The sequence below is a fragment of the Lepidothrix coronata genome, unplaced genomic scaffold (assembly GCF_001604755.1).
Source record: "Lepidothrix coronata isolate B3197 unplaced genomic scaffold, Lepidothrix_coronata-1.0 Scaffold65, whole genome shotgun sequence".
Classification (NCBI taxonomy): Eukaryota; Metazoa; Chordata; class Aves; order Passeriformes; family Pipridae; genus Lepidothrix; species Lepidothrix coronata.
Window position 1 is genome coordinate 1693982 of NW_016690245.1, and position 24952 is coordinate 1718933.

The 24952-nt window shown below is 41.2% G+C and overlaps 1 long non-coding RNA gene across 1 annotated transcript; it reads right to left on the minus strand.

Moving 5' to 3' along the window:
* Positions 1-1738: 1738 nt before the first annotated feature.
* Positions 1739-18199, minus strand: LOC108498853. The gene is made up of 5 exons (XR_001875327.1): positions 17865-18199; positions 17135-17279; positions 15636-15746; positions 3229-3295; positions 1739-1887 (listed from the first exon to the last, which is right to left on the minus strand). It is a non-coding gene; the product is annotated as an uncharacterized LOC108498853 (long non-coding RNA).
* Between the last annotated feature and the right edge of the window lie 6753 nt (positions 18200-24952).

Genomic DNA, 24952 nt, shown 5'->3' on the forward strand with positions numbered 1-24952 from the left:
AAAAATTAATTATTCACTGTGTTGCGTACAAGACTTAAAAGCAATATTTGGTAACAGAACAAATGCAGCTCAGCCTCTTCACTTGTCTATCTGAGGGATGAATTTGGCCCAAAGGATGGGACTTGGTTCACACCTCTTCTGTAAGATCAGGTGTTCATAGGTAGGGAAGGTGGCTGAACACTGTAGCCAGTAGAGATTTAGGATAGTTGCATCATGCCCATGGTCCAAGCAAATACGAAACATGATTTAGGAAAGATCTGATCCTTTCTGCATAGAGCTGCTGAGGCCAGGAGGGTATCACAGGCCATTGCAAACATCTTGAAAACCATGTTTAGACAGTTTCTAAATCAAAAGAGTAAGTGATGCTTGACTGAGCAGATGCACTTGCCCACTTTAGGACAGGGTGAGTCACCCTCTAGATTCCTTTGGAGGCTTTGAGCAGTTCCCCATTGACTATAGGATTATAGTGGGATCTTAAACATCTAGCATATAGGAACATACATACATTGAAGATGCCTAGATGGATGCATCTGAAGGCAGCTAAATGACTCCAGAAACACATCTATTTTTTATCTAAATATAGAGAAAGCTTACCACATTGGCTTAGACTGGATACCTGATACAGAGACACCAGCAGTGTGAGTTGAACCACACACTCTTAGCTTGCCTTATACTTCCCAGTTTAACATAACTGCTCTTTATATCAGGCACTCTTCATGTAGAAATGAGAGAAGACAACATTGTTATGCTATTCTACATCAAAAATATAATGCAAATATTGCCTCCTACCAGGTACCAGAGCAAGCTTGGTTCAAAAAATCCAGAAGCTGGTTCAACCCTCATGTCTGTGCTGGTACCAGGAGTCTGAATCTTTGGTTTAGAGACAAAACTGGCAAAAAAATGTATCTAAATGCCATTAATATATTTGTTAGCTGCAAGTTGAGTTTGTAGATGTTATTCCATAATAATCATGGTTTCATTGTGTAAAAATATATGTGTAATCAAATTTTCTTTTAATCATAATATATCTATTGCCAGACTTTTTGTTATTATGAAATACTTCCAAAAGAGTAGTCTGCTTCATGTGATTTTCACCACTGAAAATAATCAGGAAAACCTGGAAGATCTGTTATTTGACATCTTGACTTTAGTTACTCCCCACATACTGCATTCGCTCTCTCATAGACCTGACCAACTAAGACTCTTTTTATCTAGATGTTGAAAACTTGATGGAGTGCTGAAGAAGGTCTGTTTATTCAGAGGGTTTGGCAGATGAAACTACTTAGACCTCAATGACTCCGCAATCTGCTGTTTGCAAACGAGAAGTCTGAGTGGCAACACATATTCTCCATACCCCACATATCTTGGTAAAATCATTTCAGTTTTTCTTCACAATCTTCAGCAATACTAATCTGATGCTTCAGCTGTGCTCTTCCCATGTCATAAATATTTTGACAGCATCCTTTAGCGTATCTCAATCTCAAATCTCACTCAATTTCGTCTGTCATTTACAGGCATGCTTATAATGGCTCATTTGCTTATAATGAGTAGATTCTATGCTTTCAGTAACAGGAGTAATTAGAGAATACCAATATGGCCAGAAAGCAGAGAGGAGACAAAAAAGGAACATGAAAGGCAGGAGGAAAGTAAATCATAGAAAGAGAGCTATGGAGATCACTTTACCCTTTCTTAGAAAAATGAAGCTGGGACAAAAGTGATGAAACTGAGAGGCAGAAAATTTAAAATTAGAACTGTTTTTTCTTGCAGGTTTCAATAACCAAAAGATGCTCTTAAATATGATTTTCCATGTTATTTCTCTGTGTGTCTGGTCTTCAATGCAGAGGTGGTTTCCAATCCTTTTGAAAAGCTGATTGCATCCTTAGGCACCTTTTGCAAAAGATGATAAAAAGAATGCGTTAGTTTGGCTTAGATATCCACATGTTTAGTAAAATATTATGTGTGGTTCACAAAAAGAATCTGAATAATAACTAAGGAGATGTTTCATCAGCAAACAGGAGAAAAAGCTGTAAGAACATCTTTACCAGTGTCTAGTGCTGACTGATGTAAGAGATGGCCTATAGTACTGAATAAGCAATACTCTGTTTTTGTTTCTTATTCCTGTTCACTGGCAGAACTGCCAGTGGCATGACAAAGAAAAGCAAGAAAAACCCAGTTAGAAATGATTCTCTGGAGTCTTCAGCCAACCACTTCGCTAAGGAATAGGTCATCTGAGAGCAAAAAACATTCCTGCTCCTTGCAGCATTACTGCAACTACTGATAGAGTTATATGTCCTTGCTATCTATTTTCCAGTATGGGGTTTTTGATTTTTCTGGGCAGTTGCAGCATGTTTTGAAATTTAAAAAAAAAGAAAATGTTTTACTGACTGCTTGCTGAAAGTGTAGCAGAAGGCTAGATTTTGTGCTTACTTCTATAAGGAAGTAAGTAAACACAAAGTGCTCCTCCCCTGTATTTTCTGCACCAGCAATCAAGTTCCTGGGCAATGAAACACAAAAATTTGCAAGGTTTCCTACTACTTACCCATTCTTACACCAGGAAAGAGGGTGCCATGTGGGACAGATAGAGCACTGGATCCATGCTTTGACTACCCACCCTAAGAAATGAACTATCAAAACCTAGATTTATTTGCTGCGCACTATATTTATTCCCTCTGCTTTCAGTAACAAGGAGGAATTATGATTCCATACATCAAAGTGAATGATAGTAGCTCTGGCACCATAGATTTGGTGTGTTGCCCCTACTTCGTGCTATGCCTGAAGTCTGGTTCTAGCTCGTTGGGATGGGTTTGCAATGTCTCCATCTTCTGCCCAGTTTCAGGAGCCATACTTAAGCAATAACAATATTTAAAAGAAACAATTTATCTAAATAAATTAAGGGCTAATTATCGTACATATGAATTCGTGAAGCTGGGTGTCATGTGCTGTCAGTAACTTTTTACCTTGATTGGACAATGACAAGTTGTGGAATTATATCAATACTCCCCAGGGTAACAAAAAAACCCCAAACCAATCCAACCAAAAAAACCCCACTGCAGACATATTCAGGAAATTTTAACTGGGAGACTTTTGAAATTGGAATAAACAAAATTAAAGGAATTTACAAAACTCTTTAGAGGGGCAAGTTGACCTGAGCTACATAAATTTTAGACATATATATATATCATCACATATAGATATTACATTCACATACAGATTTGTAGAGCAAATTACCCGTGAGTATAAAATGCTTTCCTATTTCCAGCATGATGGTGGAACAGATAATGATAGATTCCTACTCCTGAAGTGGGAAGACAAAAAAGGGTGATGAAACTGAGCACACGGTATAAATATGTTATACTTGTAATTAATAAGAAATATAAAATATGGAGTCATACTTACTATCACATTTTGAATGAAAACAATGTTGCTTCATAGCAAAGAAAAATCCAGCTTTAGGTTTACTAAAAAGCATGAACAACATGTCCTAAGAAATTAAGCAAGAAATTAAAAAAAGTTTAAAAAAATTCCTTGACTTGTTTTCATCTCCTTATTCCGTATTATTGAATAAGTCACAAATAAGCATTAACCCTCTGCTAACACAGTTCTGAGACAATGACTGCCATGTGTTGGATGCATTATTCATACATATTACACAGGCTGGGACAACTGAGCACACACTGTAACATGACCTAGAGGAAAAAATGTCTTTAGCAGTGTTGCTAGGAGAGGCTTCTGCAAGCAAACTATGACTGTCAAAATTATTTACCTCATCACAATCGATATTTCTATACTTAGAAATCTGAATCAATTTAATTTGTGGATTTTATTAGCAAACCCATACAGAGAATTATATATTTTGAATCATAACAAAAAGTTCAACACTGAAGACAGTAAACTGATCTTTAGGATACAAAAATATCTCAGTTCATCTGTAAATCTGAATTAAGTACATGGAACTAGTATCCTGTGATCCTGAACTCATTTTTAATGAGTCAAACAGCAACAGTGCAGCTTCCCATAGTTACTATATTATTATGATGATTTCTTTTACTGTCTCTGAAGATGTGTTTCAACTATATAAGCTACAGCAAAGACACAGTTCAGCTCCAGAATGCTTGTAACATCTAACACAAAGACATGGGAGAGATGTTCTCCTGGAATTAACAAAGCAGGAAAACAGCTTGGCTTCCATTAAATCCCTTGTTGGGATGAAACATTAATTCAGTGATCAAACCACTCCTGATCTCAGCCTGTGGGACCATGTGGGTCTCCATAGGAGTCTTCTCTCCTGTCCTGCCATATAGGTCTGTTGGAAAAAAGAGGGAGCTGATGAGGGAGCTTCCATGAAAGAACTTTGCAGAGACGGGAATAAAATAACTGACGACCCCTCCCTGCCCAGAGGGAAGCTCTCATGTCTGTGTTTCTTCTCAACACTTCTGAGTTCCCAGCACCCACTGTTCTCTAACAGTAGTAAAGCTGAGCAGCTGTGACCTGCTGTGGATACCGCCCCCCCCAGCAGCACCACACTGTCCTGCCCTTGGCTCCGCAGCGCGCTCCTGGCTCATCCGTGCATTCTGGGGAAAGGAAATTTCCCCCAGCAGAGATTTGCTCAGATAATCATGATGGGAATGATCCCTCCAAAGGCATGAAAGTGACATTTACTGGTGTTATTGTAAAGTGTACACAGGGGGTATGGAGAAAGGTACCAGAAACTACTGAGACAGATTGAAGGTTTTTGCTAGAAAATACAAAAAAACCTCTCAGTTTACACAAACAGCAAGAGCAGGCAAACACTACACCTTTTTGTAATATTAACATATGATTTTTCTGACTTTTACTTAAAGAGCAAAAATATTGCTTAAACCTCTGCACTTGCCCACCACATGCAGAGAAACATTCAATCTCTGGAGTGCCATTACCACCACTATTGCTTTTCACCGGAGCATGTGCCAGGGAGGAACACGGCACACAACGGTGGTTTTTTAGCTTTCTGTTTTTCTAAATATGTGCAGAATAAGACATTCATTTCACAAGCCTATGCTGTGCCCTAATAAATACTGTGCAATTTGAAGTTTTAGCACTTACGCAAACAACGGTTGGTTGAAGGAGATATTCACATGGGGCTTGATTATAGTGTTTTATCACTCAGCTGAACATCTAATGTTTAGCACAGTAGTTGGAGTGCTTCTTTTCATGTTATAACAAAGATTGCCCTCTGATAGTAATTACAGCCTTCCTGTAAAGAAAGGCATTTTAGAACTGCCTGAAAAGTTCATAAGCTAGAGATGAAGCTTGGAGAAAGAGTTTGCCATCACTTTGCATGTGGCAAGTAGTTTGGTGCTTGAGCTGTTGTCCAGAAAAATGACAGAGCTGCCTTGAAAACATTTCCTCAGAGCTGGAAACATTAAAAAAACCACTACCTGAGGAATAAGAAAGTCTCTACGATTACAAAAAAAAAAAAAAATCACAACAAAGTTAATATTTCTGTAAAAAAAGTACAAAATCGATGTGATGAATTATTATATGATCTTTTTTAGAAATGTAGAAAGGCATAGTGATGAGGAGACATAGAGCAAAGCACATGCAGCAAAATACATTCAGAACAAAGCTGCCCATACACAGCACTCACAGCTTTGCCCTGGAGCAATGAGCTAAATTTTCTAGTGACATTTCTGAATGCATCTTATTGGGGTTCTCATGACCTGCTAATGGTATATGTCTGTGCTTTTTGTACTTACAGCATAATAATCAGTTTAATCAAAATAATTTGGAGAGTTTTATGCAGTTTAGGGCACTAAATTACAGATATGCATCTCTCTCTTCTGTCTTTGAGAACTCCATGTCAATCATGGTTCTGATCTTTTGGGTTTATCTTTTCCTTTTCTGACTTTCAAAACTTTTTATCAGTGGCCAGCAACTTCAGTGGTACCTTATTAATTGCAACAAATGGAACTGTTAGTTTTACCTTTGTAACTTACGAGGGATTCTCTTTTATTTTAAAGTAGCAGTGGTATTAACAGTTCAAAGGCCCAAACTTTATCATCTTCTTCATAGTTGGAGAGGACTGTCCATGTATAATTTTATTTTCTGTGCACTGCTAAGTACAAATTTTCCTGTTTCTCTTAGCTGGGTAATATTTTTTTTTATTTTGCTGTCTGTCTCCTTTCCCTATAGAGATTAAATTACTAAATATGCTTTTCCAAACCCTATGTGCTGTGTAAGCTCCTCTCTATTGCCATGGTTTTGCATTCACCTTTTTCTGGATTGCAACTTTGTTTTCAAATTAAGGTGTCAGATTTTGACATATTTCTATGTGAATAAACTGGATTTTCATGTTCTGTGGTGCCTAAGCAGTGACACTACATCATGGCAGGTACTATTTGATCACAAAATTAGAACTTACTACCCTTTTCAAAAACATGCCTTCTCTCATGCACAGCTTCCACATCTCCTGCTAAAGCTAGGAGATGTAGTTCTGCACTAAACTGATAAGCTTTTATGGCTTGATGCTGCATTTCATGCTTAAATAAGCATTACTTTATTAATATGTGTGGTCACAGAGATAGTTTGACACCCTTTAGGAAATTTAATGGTGCTTTTCTCTGTGCTGTGAAGGCTGAAATATTCACCCTTCTGTGGTTAGGTAGCAGATGAAAAGTATTTTCAAATGTTTTGAACCAGTCAAAAATGTACCACAAGAAACATCCAAAGGGGAGGAATGAAGGGAGGAGGAACATAGGTTGTCCTGTCAGAAACAGCCTAAGATGAAGCCTGTTGGGAAGCAAGGCATATTTTTCTTGTACATCCTTGAGCCAACAAGAGTTCTTGTATGATCCCTCATCCAAGCTGATGGCACGTGTTCCCAGCTGCAAGACTGGGAGGAAGGGAGAGAACAGCTGATACACTGGATTTGTGACATGTGGGAGAACAGGAATAAGGAGGAAAAGCAGAACCTTCCCACCAGATTTGCAGCATCCCATTTTCAGGTATTATCAATATTATCATTTGGGAACCTCTGACTTTCAGATATGGACACATGCATATGCATATGTATGTCTGCATGTGTAAAGTCTTGGAGATACTGAGCTGCTGTTTGCTGGGCAGTTTGGGGCTAGTGCAGAAGTCCATCCCCATCACCACCACTGTGTCTTGCAGTCTCCAGATGTTGGGTGGCAAGTTTATGGGGAAGAAAATAACAGCCTAAGGCAGCAGATTGCCGATTGCAGCCTTTAACACTGTACATGTGTGGTCAAGCAAAGGTTTGGTTTTGCTGCACTGTGGTGGGTGTTGTTCATGTCCCTGCACAGCTACTTGCCTTTAGAAAATTGCACAGATTATTTCTAGGCTTCAGGAAGCTCATTGCAGTGGTACCCTCTGTGCCTTGCTTGGTGTCTGGTCCTGATGGCTGACTTTGCCAGCATCTCACTGGCTGAAAAGTTGGTGTCTGCTTGTTGGAGGTGTCCCATACCTGCTCAGGTTACACACAGGCTGACACAGTACAGCCACAGCCTACTGTGCACTCTCATCCCAGTCACAGGCATTGTCCAAAGTAATGCTCTGCAGTACTGTGCATCATTACAAAGATTTTATTTTATATTATTCTATGTGCTTCCAAATAATCAATAACCATTCTTGATAATTTGGAAATACATTTGTATGTGAACATACACATATATGTTTGTATACACCAGGCCTTGATATGCTAGGGGTTTTCTTCACAGATAGCCCTCTAATACCTACACAAATCTTTTGCCCCAAAGCTGTTGTTCCCACGTGAAGACACATGGTCGTAGGACAGTGTACTTGCATCCTTCCTGCTGGAATGCTTTTTCATGCCTGTTGCTGTGCATCAATTCCCAGTGGGTCCCCAGGCCCTCAGGTGGTGCAAGGTGTTGCTCACACTGAAGGTGGCTCCCAGCAGTGACACACACATCTGGAGCAACTCTGTCTGTCTCTGAGTCCACCTCTCTCTGAGGTGGACTGTGCTCATTTTATGTGGAGCTGAGCTGACACATTGCAGTGTCTGCAGTGGTTGGTGATGTGATTTGATGACTTGAGGAAAGTCCTCCACTTGTGTATTCTCACATAAACATGGAATCTGACTAATCCAAGAGCATTTGCTGGCTTAGGAAGTCCTCCTCCTGACCGTCATGTGAAGGATTAGCTGGTTTAGGGACATCCTCTCAGCTATTGAATCAATCACCTCCAACATAATTCTGAGCAATCCATTGTTTTTTGTTTGGTGGTTTTGTTTTTTTTTGATAGAATAGATATATTTGAGGCAGAAAAAGTATATCTGAAAAGAAAGAAGAGGACTCAATTATTTTACTGCTGTCCTTGTGCCTGATGAAATATCTCATGTGCAAGAGGTTATTCACCAGGGCTATATATTTAGTCCAACCTGGAATGATGATCATCCAAACAAGATCATAAATAAGCCCTCTGTTTTTATAGCAAGGTCAGATTGGTGGGGCTTTGCCATCTCTGGCAAATTCTGCAGCTGTTGAAAGGGCTTTGCTGGGAAGCCCTGCAAATCTGCCTCAGGCAGCAGGTAGCAAACTCAGCTCTACAGAAAAAAGGGGTATGAGAGATTCAGGATTTGTTGCAGTTTTTGTCTCACAGGTTTTGCTCAGTCTCATGAAGTGCTTTGCAGATGTCCAGGCTCATAAATACTTTACTACCAGTCCAGTATCCGTTTTACATTCCTTAGGCACTACACAATTCAAGCCCAGAGTGATATTTTTGTTTATGGCAAGGGGTTGTTAATACAAATCCTAATTTGTTCACATATGGGTTCTGCCAGTCAACTTGGCACTCCCTGGCTCTCTGCCACTGGGGACATGGCATTAGTGCCCCCCATAAACAGACAAACAGACAAACAAGAGAAAATGGGAGCATCTGGCCCCATTCCTTGCCATTTCTTCTAATTGATATTATAATGGCACAGAAAACATCTCTTATAATTCTTGGAAAGGTATATGTTTCTTTTAAAGCCTGGAGGCTTCAGAGTATCCTATTACTATTAACATTTCCCACTACCTTTGCCCGAAGGTATTTCCGAAGCATGTAGCACAGCAGATACTTGGCAGATGTGACAGGGATATGTGTGAAATATTTGACAGAGACAAGGTGAGTAAGGTTTGTTTTACAGACCATGAAAGAGGAGATTGAACTCATGCTATGCCATCAATCTTGTCAATTCACTGATGCAGAGTCTCTCCTGGAGGCCATCCAAGCCTGAGCAGAAGCTCTCATAAAGGACAGAAAACTGGCAAGTGCCAGATGATAAACATTTTAAGCTCCCAGTGCCAGCGCAATATCCTCATCTGAGCGTACCATTGCTGGAGTTTAGGGCCAGGGAGCAGCACAGCTGCCATATCCCATCCAACTTAAGTAAAAACAAGGAAAGCATTAAAAGCCACAAACCAGACTGTTGTCATTATGATGACCTAAAAGCATCATGGTAAAAATCAGGACCTTTTCCATCTGGGAAGAGGATCTTGATTTTTGTGAATGTTTTAAGTGCTGGGGACTGATTACAGATTGCAGAAGGGAAATATCTCCAAAGAATAACCATGGAGAGTAGTTCTTCAGGAAAGGAGGGGCTGACACTCACCACCAAAATTGTTTTCTACCAACGGCAGTTGGTCAAAAACTATGGCCATGATCATGGTATCTAGTGGTTCTTTGCCTCCTGCTTGCATTTAATGAACCTGTGAGCTCCTCTTCCTTAGGTACAGCAGGGCCTGTCTGCTCCTCCTTGTAAGTGACCTTCAGCAAATGCTCACTCTGAAAAGCACACCAGGATTTTGCTCAAGGGCTTTCTCTCCCAGTGCCTGCACTCAGGACTGGGGCAGCTATGCTGCCTCCTCTGGTCTGTTCTGCCTCTCCCGCCTCAGCATGTGCATGTCACAAAACAGCCATGACCCCATGCCACAGCCCAGGCCCAGATCACACCATCCTGGTGACACAGATTGACTATTATCCTTCTATCATGCAGCACTCAGATTTTGTCTCCCTCCACTGACACTGCCGTTTTCTCTGGCCTCCATCTCCCTCAGCAGCTGGAGGCCCTCAGCAGGAGAATTTCTGTTGGTCTCTGCAAGAGACATCTTCCCATTGCCCCCATGCTTGGATGCTGTGAATGGCCTTTCTGGTCCCAAATCAATCCCCACAAGCTGTCACCACTGATGTTTTTCAAGGGGATCAAGCTGTGGCTTTCACTACTACAGTTACCATAGTGAGGAAACCAACAGATGCTTAACACGATTAAAAACAAACCACCAGGCAAAAATCAGAATCAAATTCCCTCTTGTCACTAAAGCCATGAGCTAGGCTGACTGCTTTAGGATGACTAATTTTGATGTCTTAACACAGGTACCTGGCTCTAGGGTGGTGGAGGAAACAGGACCCGAGGGGTTCCCTGATGAAGAAGCTCAGAAGGAGAGTCAAATAAACTGCTGCCAAGCTGACAGTGAAGAAGGGAGTCAGTAGATATGCAGACCAGGTCCAAGACAAATTCCTGCCTGGTCCTACAGATTCAGAGCTGCGCGCTTGGCGTCCCTCCATGCCCATGGTGTGAAGGCATCAACAGTAGCATCAGTGTAACAACCCCTCAGTCAGCACTCCCAAGGGAAGCTAACGAGTTCAGCTGAATCTTCCCCTGAAAGTCCCTGATTTTCCACCTTTGCCTCCGGAAGGGTTAGACAGAAGGTCTCTGCATGACTGAATTATACTTTCAGAGATGATGGGACAAGGACCTTCAAAGGCAACAAATGGGCAATACTCTGCTGAGCATTTTGCTGCTGCTGTGAATTACATCTGAAGTACCCCAAGCTTTAGCAATTTCCCTTTTCATTTCTGCATACAGAACTAAAGACCCAGCCACAGGCAGCCCTCATTCCTCTTTTCTGGGCAATCCTACAGGACATAGGCACTACCTCTGATTGCCAGCAGAAGCAGCAGCCAAGACTGCAACCATAAGAGATTGAAAAATGATCATTGCTTTTTTGTGATATAGAGTAAACACTCTAGAAATCATTTTCATAATTAGGTCAAGGACTGAGACTGCTGCCAAGCAGGAACAAGACTCAACCACTACCTTTAGGGGGTGCACTACAGGGCCAGGAAGCTGTTCTCGGGAAACCTAGCCTGGTATTCCTCACTTGCATCAATCCAGCGCTGAGTATTTTCTCAAAGTATTAGGAAACCCTAAAGGTACCAGATGTAAAGCAGTTCTAACAAAAGTAGCAGGATGTTTTGTTTTCTGTGTGCAGTGCCGGATGAACACCTGATACAGGGATATAGTCATATATAGTGTCATCTAGAGTTTTTCCCTGGGTCAGGTTTACATTTTCTTCTCCAAAATCAAGACTAACTTAGAGGCTCTTTGTTAATTTCTTAACAAAGAAAGGTCTGTATCTTTAAGTGGCCAAAAGTGCTTCCTGCAGTCTAAGTTGAATCTGCTTCTCTTTCTTCAGTGTTTGCTGTATCTGGAGTCCATGTTATAGCTGTGGTAGACCTTTAAATACAGCACTGAGATGTGATTCTGGGTGCAGCTGGGGTAACAGTTCATTCTTTTTCTTAGGTGCTACCCAGTGGAAATTTGGCAGATGAGCCTGTTTTCCACAGAGAGCCTGATGCATCTGATCTGCCAGGCAGAAGAGGTGGATGAGGTCTCAGAGTGAACAAGGCATCTTCAAAGGTGAATTGAACCAATTATGCAGGTGACGGCATTTCTAGCAGACCAACATCAGTCCAGCACTGCTCCCCAATATCTGTCTTGCTCTTGGAGTAACAGAAGTTCATCAGTTGAGAACTCAGACATCCGCTAAGGCCAAGCCAACATGAAGAAGAAATTAGTTTGGCTGTAGTGCATGATGTAGCAAATGCTCCTCAGACTGTCTCGCCTCTCTATCCAGATTGTAAAAAATGGTATTAATTTTAGCTCTACCATTATTCCATATTTATTGAAGATGTGGGACTTGTGTAACACTTTTTGTTCTGTTTATTCCCATTTTCTCATTAAAAATTGAAGCCAGGCTGCACACTAGAATTAAGTGTGGTGCTCTGAAAGGCCAAACACTGCTTTCTCTTCTGGCAATGACAAAATTCCCATTAGTTTTATTGGCACAGCACTGAGCCCTAAAGCTAAAAGTAGCTCCATGAGTGACAGAACCATTGCATTCAAAATGAAATGCTGCTCCTGATGCAGAGTTGAGTTCCTTTCTTTGCTGTCATTTGTGAAAAATAATAAGGATCTCTGCAGATGCCATCTGTGTAGGTCTGTGCTTTCCCTCCAAAACCTTCTGCCACTCGGATTGTTTGGCCACCACCACAGAAATGCCAATAAGCCAAAATGGGCACATCCAAGCCACAGGCAGTCAGGGTTACATGGGGAAGGAGATGGCTCAAGGTCAGCTCAAAGTTTAGGTGCCAAGGGAGAAGATATATAAAGGAGTCCTCTTTTCAGCAGTCCTGGGGCATGGAGGATTCTTCTTTCAAATTACAAAGACAGGAAGATTTAAGGTGCATTTTCTGGTTATCTCATGCTATTTTTCTTAGGAAATCAGCTTCACCTGCGAAGCTAAATCTTGAGAAAAGAAACATGATGTTTTCTTTCCAGATAAATTGTTTGATCAGTTCAGAAAAAAACCCAAACCATCACTATGTGACAACTCTTATGAGTCTGTCATGTACCTGTAATTTAGTGTCTCTCAGAAGGACCCAGATGATGAAATACAGAGACTGCAGAAGAGCGTCAGCTTGAACTTCTAAAGAAAAGTTTGGGAAAAAAACCCTTTAAAATACAAATAAAGTTTAGGTAAAGTAAAGATGGAAACCTAAAGGCTGAATTTAAAAAAATAGCAACAAACTATCTAAAAACAATCTTATGCTTTTTAAAATAAAATCTCTGGCTTTTGGAGCTGCAGGTATGATTTTTGATGCTTGCAAATCATTGCTATGTAAATATAATATTCATGGCATTTGCTTGTCAGTAATACCAGCTCTTTGTTAAACACTCATATCTTCCTGTGTTCCCCACAGCAAATATGCAGACAGTAGAATGTGTGGCAATTCAAATGTTTCTGTTAGGTGCTGGATTTAGCTGTGGCAGGACAGCTGACCGGATAGAAAGCCCTGGACAGCAAAGCCTGCTCCCTTTGAAGATGACACCTTAGTACGGCTATTTTCATCTCCTTTCTGCTAAACTTTTTGATGGCCATAGCTCTTGGATCAGATGAGGGAGTTCATAGTCTAACACTCTCCAGCACACACCACCACACTGTGGTAACTCCTCCACAAAGTCCTCCTGCAAAGCTTCACCCAGAGAAAACAACTCTCCCTTTCTTTCCTCACCTGGGGCATTGGTTGGGCTCCAGACTAATCTGCAGACTAAATCTAGGCAGTCAAAACTTACAGCCAGCACCTCACCCCTGTTTGCAGGCTTGTTTATGACACGAAATCTGTGCAAAGAACTTCTTGAAACCTACTGGTAAGATCTAGCCCTACAGAACGTTTCCAAAGGTCTAATTATCTCATTTAAACCTCCTTCTGAAATACTTTATTTCTAAATTATGAAGAGGTTTAATAACAGCTTTCAGCTTCATTAACTTTTTTATATACCTGGAATTAACAAAACCCACAAAAATCTTGATTAATTGCCCAGCAGTGTTGTCTGACACAGGGTAGGGTTTATACCAGTGTTAAAACCTTTCTGAGAAAGTGGATTTTTACATGCGGTCAACGTCTACCCTGTGAAAAAAACAGAAAACTGAATCTATGTTGTATTCCTCCTTTTCTGAAAAGTTTCACAGAGCAGCAATTTGGCTGAAGAGTGCAGCGATGCGTTCAGCTAGAACGGAACCCTTTAAAACTATGTGAAAACTGCAGCTTGGCAGTATTTCACACATATCTATCCAAGGTCAGAATTTAACATAATAGCCACACTTTGTTAACAAACAGCTCTTCTTCTGATGTGGAAATAGCATGAGATGAGTTTTAAAACAGAGCAGCACAAGCAATGGCTACGCACACGGATTCTAAAGCTTTATGCTACTGCTCAACACCCCTGCATTTGAGATGTTCAGCACAAGCTGGATTCCTTCTTAAATAGTCTGTTTTACACGCAAAATTCTGAACTTTTTATATTCAAAAGCCTTACTCCAGTCAACATACATTTGGGGGGTGTGAGGAATGGAAAATGAGCCAATAATATACTGCCACTTGCCATTTGGCCAAACTGAACAATCCATTTAAGAACACAAGTGACTTCCAAGGACGCCCAGCACAGTGTTAATGTTGAAATTTTAAGATATTTTCTTTTATGAGAAAGTGAAGATAAAAGTAGCAAGACGTCAAAATGCATGAATTGTGAATTACCATTTAATATTTCGGTGAAGCGACATATGAATAAAGGCTGCCTTGCTGCTAAAAATAACCTCTTGTTTTCAATGCTGATCTGCAGCTGTAATGAAAGTGTTCAGCATTTTTCAACTCTATCAATTTTTAAATCCAGCAGGTTATGTCAACCTGAGAGAAGAAAAACTCTCTCTGACTTTTAGACAAAATGTAATTTCTTTCTAACTTATTCTGATTTTGGAAACTAAGTATATCCTCCAAACCAAAGGCAAATCAAAGGCAAGCTATCACCTTGGTATTATGCAAATCGCAGAGCAGTGAAGAGAGCCCCTGGGAGATAAGAAATACTTAGTGTTAGGACCACTTCAAAGAGTGTAGGATCATCATTCTGCTCTATTGTACAAGTGGCTTTTCACATGTAAATCTGCCATGATTAAATTAATATTTGTGAGCTTAACTCTGATCCTTTCTCCTTTACTTAATGAAGGACTAATTCTACTGAAGTTGAAGGAATTACATACATGTGACTGATCCCAGAATTAGGCTCCATACATGGTTGGGATGACTTTGATTTTTTGGGGGGTTCTGTTGAGCCTGCCCTCCCAAAGCTTTCCCTTCTTCCACGGAAGCCCCTGCAACATTAAAAGGTTGGTTAAAATGAATTTACCAATGGGAAAACATGCATTTATATTTCGACTCTGGTAGAAAGAATGTCTTCACTCAGGAGTAAAGAATATAGCAAATGTCATATTTCTAACAGGCCATTGACATTTTGGCAACGTTTTTGGCACAATTTGGTACAGTGTCACTGTTGCCACTGTTAAGTAGTCTGTTCCAAAAGTTTTGGAAAAAATAAATATCTTAGGCACAGAAAAGAGAGAGAATGCAACAATATAAGGGAAAAGTGAAAAGAAGGGAACTGTGATATCTTGTTTGAATGACAAGTAAATTTTCTGTGTCTTCACTGCAAGAGAAAAAAGGGATTTGTGACTGAGAGGCATTTCAAAGGACCTGTCACAGCACAAAAATCTAGCAGAGACAAGGCATAGGTCTCTGACACAGCTACTCAAGGCAAGCTTTATATCTTTATCTCACTAGTTACAGTGAGATTAAAAAAACCCACAGTGCCTTGTATCTGCAAAGACTATGTGTTAACACAGCTATCTTGATGTCAAAGAATATCTTTGGTTTTCCATAAGAACAGCTATGAGACCAAGTACTTTTAAGCATTCTATCAGATTATCCAGCTATATTATTTTTATAGGCTGAGGATTTACCAAGTAGATACTTGGCCTGCAGGGTAGAGATGAAGTGGAGGTTTTGTGGCAAGTTCATATTTGTACAGTTCTTGTCCTATCTTCTCCAGCATGCAGCAACTGTTCACACCCCTAAAAAAAGATGCCAAAATTCACTGTCTTGCCAGATAACTCTCATTTATTCTTTCTGTTCTTTTTCCTTCACACCCCACTACTTTTCCAGCACCCATGCTGTAGCTCTGTAAATAAACAGCATAACAAAATGGCTTTTGTACTCAGGCTTAAAGAATTTCAGTTAATAGATGTAATTAGATGTAATTATACATAATATTGACTAGATTTAATTCCAGAGCACAGCAGTCTTAGAAAAACAAGTCTTCTTGTTATCCACAGGACCAGTTCAAGATGAGCACAATATCACAGAATCACAGAATCAAGTTGGAAGGGACGTCTGTAGGTCATCTGGTCCAACCCCTCTGCTCAAGCAAGACCACACAAGGTACAACTGCTGAGAACATGATCAGATCGCTTTTGATTATCTCCAAGGATGGAGACTCCACAACTTCCTTGTGCAACCTGTGCCAGCGCTGGGTCACTCTCACAGTAATATAGAGGTAGCTCATTGAGAACCATTTTTTGGCCCTGTGGTCAAAGGACGACTTCTGCTTCCAAAAGATTATTCAGACTTCCTGGAACCATGACAACTGCGATGGAAGGTTTTTTATGACAAATGGGACTTATTTCCAGTGTCCACCGCGAATTATGGATCCGCAGGAGTCAAACTGGTCAGACACTATATCTACAGAAATACGTGAAATTTTTATCCTGTATTGTAAGTCCACAGCCATTACTGTGCAAAACTCCTAGTTGTCCTATGGAGTTTCAAATTCCCACAGGTTTAGAAAATTGAACTGACTCTAGGACTATTTTGACTAGAAAGGCTGCTTAGGCACTTCAGACTCCTGTAGCTACCGATATGCAGGCACAAAAATGTAGTTATCTCAGTCTTGATCTGAATCTCATCCCACCTCTGTCTACTTCTAAGTAAATTATTATCATTGACTACTCTGCACCTGAGTGACTTACATTTCCAGTATTGACATAAAAATAAAAAGCTACTGTTGAGAATTTTTAAAAGAAACATAAATTTAGAGTTTCAGCTCTTTTACCTTTGCTTATGATTGAATGAGAAACTTCGTAAAACTGAACTGTGATGGTATGTTTTCTAGATACAAGTCTAGAGTAGACTGGTCTGTAACTAAGGTAGTTATTAGCTTAGGAGATCCCCTGGCACTAATATTACTAATTACTGAAAGGGAAATTGGCTGAAGTTCCCCTATGCTATGCAGACCCATTCTGGCTTTTATAGAGTATTCCCTGGGCCATGCAATTCAACAGTAAATGCTCCTGAACCTATTTCGTTATTGGATCTAGACTGACTCCTCTCAAAGCAACAGCAAAACCATTGTGGATGACTGTGTTATACCCTGTTATGTCACATTACAAGGCATGACACTGACCTGTTGGAGCAAGTCCAGAGGAGGATCACCAAGTTGATTAGGGGGAAATCAACAAGGAAAGACTGAGACAATTGGGTTTGTTCAGACTGGAAATGAAAAGGCTTTGAGGTGACTTAATTGGGACCTTCCAGTTCCTGAAGGAAGCCTATAAGAAGGATGGAGAGAGACTATTTACAAGGGTATGTATTGATATGGCAAGGCAGAATGGCTTCGAATTGAAAGAGAGTAGGTTTAGATTAGATATTAGAAAAAAATTCTTTGTTGTGAGGCACTGGAGCAGGTTGCCTAAAGAAATTGTGGATGCCCCATTGTTATGCTCCAGATTAAGCTATAAACTGCCCAGAGCAGTTACATTTTTATTTAAGAATTTTTAAAAGCCTTTTGGTTTGTTAAAACCTCTATTTAGCATCCAGAGAAAGAGTCACACACTCTTCTCTAAGAGAAATTCTTTTTAATTTAGTGAGAAAAATAAGATATTTTGGCAAAAGGTTTTTACAGGAGTAAAACACAACCAAGAAAAAAGCATTTCACTGAAACATTCAGCACAAAGACCCATTCCACAAGAAACACCCGCTAAAAGCAATCCATATACCACCTTTAGTAAAACACAGTTCATTGGTTTTAAGTTACCCACAAGAGAAGGAAAAGAGTAAAAGAAAACAGATTAAAAGGAATAAAGAAAGAGAGAAGAAAGAGAGAAGGAGAGAGAGAAGGGAGAATAGTTACTGACAAGATTCAGTGATTCACTTGGTGCCAGCTGGAGAGGGAGAAGAGAGACAGGAGAGGGAGACCACATGGAGTTTCGTGTATTTATAGAGTTCAGTTTTCCCTCCCAGGCAGGATATCCGGTCAGTGCCTTCCAGGCCAGAGTGGGTTGTGCTATAACCAGTCACAGGCTCCAGGGATGTGGTGTGGGCGGGCTACCAGGCAGGTCTGCCTTGACTGACAGCCCGGCTGCAGGGCCTGCAGCTCTGCCGTGTGCTCTGTGTGGGCTGCAGGCCTTGCCTTCAGCTCTGCCCTGTGCCCTCAGCACAGGCCTGATGTGCAGGCCTTACCATGGACCTGCAGGTCCTGGCACAGCCCTTCCCCACATGCACACACACTCAGTGAGTTGGTTCCGGCCCATTTCAATAATTCAGTGAGATTCAGATCCAGGATCTCACACCCATCCCCGGAAGTGTTCAAGGCCAAGCTGGATGGGGCTCTGAGCAACCTGGTCTAGTGAAAGATGCCCCTGCCCATGGCAGAGGGATTGGAACTAGATGATCTTACAAGGTTCTTTCCAACCCAACCCATTCTATGATTCTATGATTCCATGATTACATGAGACTGACCCTACTGTCTGCTGGGAAGTAGCATGACACGTGCCACAGCTTAATGAAGAACTAAACCATAGGGTCCATGACCTACCCTGCATGAGGGACATGAGGAAACTCTGTAGCCACTAACATGGTGACAGCTGCTGAGCAGAAATAGAGGTACTATCTGTGTGTATTTTTTGAGAAACAGAGGTACAGAGATCTCGGCTTTCATTGCAGAAGTGCTAAGAAGGGGATCCTGGCAATTATGTTCAATAAGTAGTTTGGGGAAATGAAAGCTTTGATTCCCTAGAAATTCCTGATGCTGGTCAGCACACAATTCTGGGGCCAGCATCCAGATTGTCCATCTGACACCTGACATTATCACAGAAACAGTGTTAGACAAGGTCCCACACCCATATTACAAATGGGCCTCTGCTCATACCTGGAAGACCCCACTTCTCATCAAGTCCAATGGATGTGTGTGTACACAGGGAAATCTGGGGCTTGGCACAGGCTCTGGCTGGCACACAAGGGCAGAGGAGGTGTACTCAGCGGGCTGATACTTCATCCCTCATCTCTCCCTCAGAAATTTCATCCACTTGAACACTTGAGCAAAGTTTTGCCTTACTATAATAAGCAGATATCTTCAGTGTTACTTCTTAGCCACTACCAAGTGTTTTTAATACCATCTTTCTGTTTTAAGAGAGCTAAGGAGCTTATTTAGCCCTAACCAAATAACTGCAGCTTTTCCAGGCACAGGAAAGCTAAAATTCAGTGATTTCAGGCCATCTACAGAAACATCAAAAAAATCTGAATTTCTTATTATGGAAATTATTCATTTTATCTGAATCTCACTTCCATTTATGTTAGTTTTGATCTCGTTGGGAAAGTGAGCAGCTATTGAGGCTATTAAGCAAACATTCCCTGAATCAAAACAATAGGCTAATTACTTTTAGACGCATATGGGTTTTATTATGCATGAATTAGTTACTAATTCATCTATACTGCATTTTAATATTCAACTAGCAGGCTCAGATTGGTTTTACAGAAACTTTTGTGTTTTCCCAAATTGAGACCTTTGCTACTTACTGAAGAGTTCTAAATAGTAAATAAATATTTAATGAGATCTTGGGAAAAACATTCTCTTTTAACTTGTTTAAAGAAAATAGTTTATTGAACAGCAGAGTAAAATCAAAGCTGAGCCATGTTCTCCTCAAACTCAGCCTGGAGCCTAGGAAAAAAAGAAAATGTTACTTTAACACATAATGTAATTTGCTGGTGTCAGAAGTGAAAGGGCTGCCAGAGTCTCAAGCCAGCTAACTCCGATTGCTCCCCACTGCGAAGGGCATTTGATCATTGATCACTGCTGACTCACAGGATGCATGCAAAAGAAATGAGCTATGTCATGGTATAACCCCACCCAGCAACCAAGCCCCACACAGCCACTCATTTACTCCCCCACCAGCAGGATTGGGAAGCAAATTCAGAAGGGTAAAAGCAAGAAAACTCATAGGTTGAGATATATCCAGTTTAATGGAGAAAGCAAAAGATGCGCACACAAGCAAAGAAAACAACAAAATATTAAATCACCACTTCCCAAGGGCAGGCAGGTGTTCAGCCATGTCCAGGAGAGCAGGGACCCATCACACATAATGGACTTTGGAAGATGGATACCATCACTCCAAACATTCCCTCCCCTTTCTCCTCCTTCTTCCTCCCCTTTATATACTAAGCATGATGTCATATGGTATGGAATATCCCTTTGGTCAGTTTGGGTCATCTGTCCTGGCTGTGTCTCCTCCTAACCTCCCATACATCTTCAACTTCCCTGCCACTGTGGCAGTATAGAAAGCAGAAAAGTCCTTGGCTCTGTGCAAGTCCTGCTCAGCAATAACATAAACATCTCTATATTATCAACCCTGAGTTCTGCACAAATCCAAAACACAGCTCCATACTAGCCATGGTGAAGACAATTAATTCTACCTCAGCGAAAACCAGCACAGCCATGTCTTTAACTAGGAAGAAGAGTAGGAGGATGGGGACAGGAGGTTAAGAGAAATCCTGTCTCTCTACATCTATGGGGGAAAACCAGAGCTATGGGGCTGCAAAAATCAAAGTGAGAAGCTGAGTCTGGTGCAGCAGAGGAGTGGATGGCTAGGAGATAATTCCCATTTGCTTTTATTGTAAAGATACTGTCTTCATTGTTAGAGAAAAGCAGCTATAAATTTTCTTGCCATTGTCACATAGAAACATGACAACAATGGTAAGGAGGAAGTGATTAATAAACCCTGGCTTTTTGTAGGAAGTCAAACTCCTCAAGAATTCCTGCTGTAGCATCTTTACTGGAAACAGTTAAATCCAGAAGTAGTTCAACAGCCATAGGAGGAAATGCAGGTCATGTCTTCAGGTACATCTGGTAACTCTCACAAGCAATAAAACACAGGAGATGAGAGCACCCCGGGCCAGAGGAGACCTGAGTCACACAAATCCCTCTCAGCACTGCATGTGGAGGCAGTTGAACTGCCTCTGCTGTGCTGTGGGGCAGAAGCCCCCAGTGTGGGATTGGCAATAGTGCTGATGTAGGGCATCCCATTCTCCTTTACCATGGGGTCATGGGGATGGTTTTGCCCCAAAGCAGCCTTGTACATGTGACCCGCTCCATCTGCAAGACTGACCACCAACACATCAACTCCCATACTCCTCAGGTTCACTGTCTCTCCAGGGCTGTGCTTGCTGCAGTCATGGGACAATGGAGAACTGATTTGGACATTTATTACAGGGGAAGAAGAATGAAATCTAATGAATCGAAATACAGAATTTAGGATACAACTTCTAACAACTTGACAAACCTGACAATGATTTTTTCTTCCTGTTATGGAGCCTTGAAGACCATTTATGTCATTATTTTTATATATATGCTTTGTACTTTGTGTTCCTCTCCAAGAGGTGACTTAAATCTCAGCAGGTGATTCCCTTTATTAAAGTGGTATTGAAATCTCCTCAAGCCACTTTGGAGAGTTTCTGGTTACAGATTTTTAGGGACTGTGAACATTATGTTCCTATGTCATCTCCTCAGAACAAGATATTTGATCAATCACAACCATTGCTTTTGTCTTCCTAATTTTTCCTGAAGCCTAATCGGAGGTTGCAGGAGTTCCTGAAAGATCACAGGCAGCAGAGAGAAGTGAAGCGCTTTGTTGGCAGATCAGGCAGAGGAGACTTGACTGCACTTCCATCCATGGTGGTCTCACACGGGGCACATTCCAGTGTCATTTCTCTGCCTGGTCACTGCCAGCACTGCTGACTGGCACCAGCTCTGCTTGACACAGAGGACAAGTATTACATATCTGAATCACATGCTTAAAGTTGCACAGATACTTAAGGATTTTCTGTATCAGAACTTTTCCTTTGAGGGCACAGTGCCATATGATGAGTCCTTCAGTGAAAGAGCCAGTTTAGGAAGGTCCTGTGTAAATCTCTGCTGTGGCATGTTGCCCATCCCTGTTTCAGAGGTTGCCTCATTGGTTCCAGTGCACAGAATCTATGTGATCGTGCTGTAACTCACACCTTTGAAACTTTCTAGTTTTTCACAAGTGCTTTTGGGGGTGACATCACCTTGCAATAGTGGGTTGTGCAAAAATCAGATGCCCCTTAATGCAGCCATCCAAATCCCAGGGATTTTGTGTATGATGAAATTTCAACTCCTCCTGTCTACCCAATGGTGAGAAACAGCACTTCTGAGAAGGGATCCAGCCCTGTGTCTTTGGATGAGACAATCTCTGGAGATGCCTGCTTCTCTCCAGCAGCGTATCCAGAATGACTGTTGTATGCTGATATCAGACCAAGGCTGGCTGAGATCACTCAGATGCTTGTGGAGAGGGCACAGAGGGTGGAGCTGCATCCAGGAACAGACTGTGAGTCATTTGGTCTGATGTGGGTATAACTTCTTCCTCAGGTGTTGTTGTGGGGATAACCCTGCTCAGCTTTGATGGCACAAATCTCAGGTGGAGCTCTATAGCCACAGAAGATCTTGACTGCAGCAGACTGTGGCCTGCAGCCTGTGCCTGGGAAAGAGGGCCTCTGGCACTAAAGCAGCCCAGTCACACAATGTGGTGCAGCAGGTGGGTGTCTTACTGTGCTCTGAGACAGTGCTGCCTCTGGGTCCCTCTCCTTCAGATGAAAGTACACAAGAATAGGAGCATCTTCTCAGTGGAGAATGCCCAAGGCTTGCAAATTGTTCCATATTACAACAAGGGAAAACATTTTGAAATTTCCCAAGCAAAAAAAAGGACAAAATATATTTGGAATCAGTGGAAAAATATGTTCTAAATATATCACTTTGAATTTTATATTGCAGGAAAAATGCTACATACTTAACAGTGTCTGCTATTACAATGAACATTTTAATCTATTAGTCTAGATTGCAGTCTAGCATTGTAATGCACTGATTAAGTTGCAATGAAATGTTTTGGCTTCTCCTCATTGTAAGTATTAGAAAAATTGATTTGTTCCCATAAATCATACTTTCAATTAAACAGCATTTTTCATTGCAGGATCATTCTTTAAGAATTTTCAGGTAGCTTTACCTATGACAAGAAGGACGCATGGATTACAGGTGCTGCTGGTCTGAATTTGTCTCCTTTATAAACATATTTCCTGCACCACACTGGATTTGCAGATAAATCTTTTTTCCCAGTATAAAATAAGGCAGAAAAAAAATTCAGATTAAGAGAGATTATTTTAATCTTAGAACTGTTAGAAAATAGATTGATGTGTTGTCAGAGTGAAAAAGAGACCCAGAGAGTGAAAGCTAAGGCTGAAAATGTCAGACTTAAAATAAATCTAGCCAGGCAAGTTGAATTTCAAATTGTTCCATAATGCTACAATGACACTCTGAGCAATAATTAAGTTCTCTATTGTTTGCATTTAGCAAAGAATCTTTTAATATCCTGCAATTTATCATTCTAAAACTGCATAGCAATATAATCCTCTCCATTCTAAATAGAGCTGTAATTGTTAAAGAAATGGTAAAATGCATTGGTAATTCACCCCAAACTGCTGGCATCATTATTCCTGGGACATGGTTTGGTGATTTTTAATAAGATATTGAGATTACTTCATTAAGAGGCAAAATCTGAAGAATTACTGAACAGTGAGCAGAACAGAGATGCTCAGGCCCCCTATAAGAAGGTTTGTGGTCTCTTTGGTCCTTTTCCTTTAAGCACAGGGTCAAGGTCTGTTCTTGGTTACACTGGTGGATGACCATGTTTATTTTAATGTGTTATCCCAAGAACATGCTGGTATAGGTAGCAGCAGAACTGGGCCTGTGCAGCAGCACACAGACCAGCTGCACCTTCCTTGCCACTCATGGTTTGTGCAGTTTGGAGCTTGTTGCCCCAGCTGACTGCACAGGTGAGATCAGTGACTCTGTCATGCTGATGCAGCAGGTGATATGGAGTCATCCTCACCCAAGTTTAGACATTCGAAGTTTTATAGTTTAAATTTTAGGTTTGCCCCAAAGCTTGCAACTTTCTTAGGTCTTAAAATTCCAATGTAAAGCTACAGCACTTCTTCAAAGAAGGCAATGCTCAAGTTAAACAGCTTCTGGCAGTTCCTAATTCAGTCGTTTTGGACCAAGAGAGGTTATCATCTCTAAAGCAAGCCATTCTCCCACTGCTAAAATTCATTCTCTCTTAATGCATGCAGATGAGGCGTGTCATTTTATGCCTCCACAGAGGTGAAAGTCTCCTTCATCCCTGTTCATACTGAGCTTCATCAGTTTCAGTGGCAGAGACCTCCTGGTAGCTTTTGTCATTGATCACCACGTGGTGCCCCTTCTATCAGGAGGTACTTTTTAGGCTGTTCCTCTTGAATTTTTTTTCTAGATGTGAAAACCTTTAAGCTGAGAACTAAGTGCTTTATCTGCATGGCAGGCTGGTGAATGAGCACAGGATGACAAATATCCCAGAACAAGGCAGGGAAAAAATGTGAGGATGTCAAAACCAGGACAAGCTGCTAATTCCCAGATGTAAAGGACGCAAGCAATCCACTGATACACAAGGCAGGGGCTTCTCCCCAATTCTCACAGCGTTATTTCTTTCTCAGAAAGTGGCTGCGTGCAGGCAGTTGCCCACCACCCCATTTCACACCCTGGAGAGCTGAGCCAGAGGTTTTTCAAACCCAGCTGAAAGCTGTAGGACCCCTGTCCTCAGGAGGGCCCTCTGATATCTGAAAAGAGAATGCACAGGAGAAAGGGGAAGTACAATGCTGCCCTCACACAGCACATCCTCTGGTCCTCTCCTGGGCATGAAATTATCTGTAGGCAAATTTCCAATAAATATCTCAAGAGACAGGGCCTTCAGAAAGGGTGTGTGTTGAGAGTGGTGGAAGAGAGAAATCATGGGGCAGTGAGTGTTAGGGAAACAAAATAGGTAGCTGCCAAAATTTGAGATATCTAAAAATATGGACTATGGAAACATGGTGTAGTGGGTTTCTGTGGCTAGGTTTTGGTAGAGGA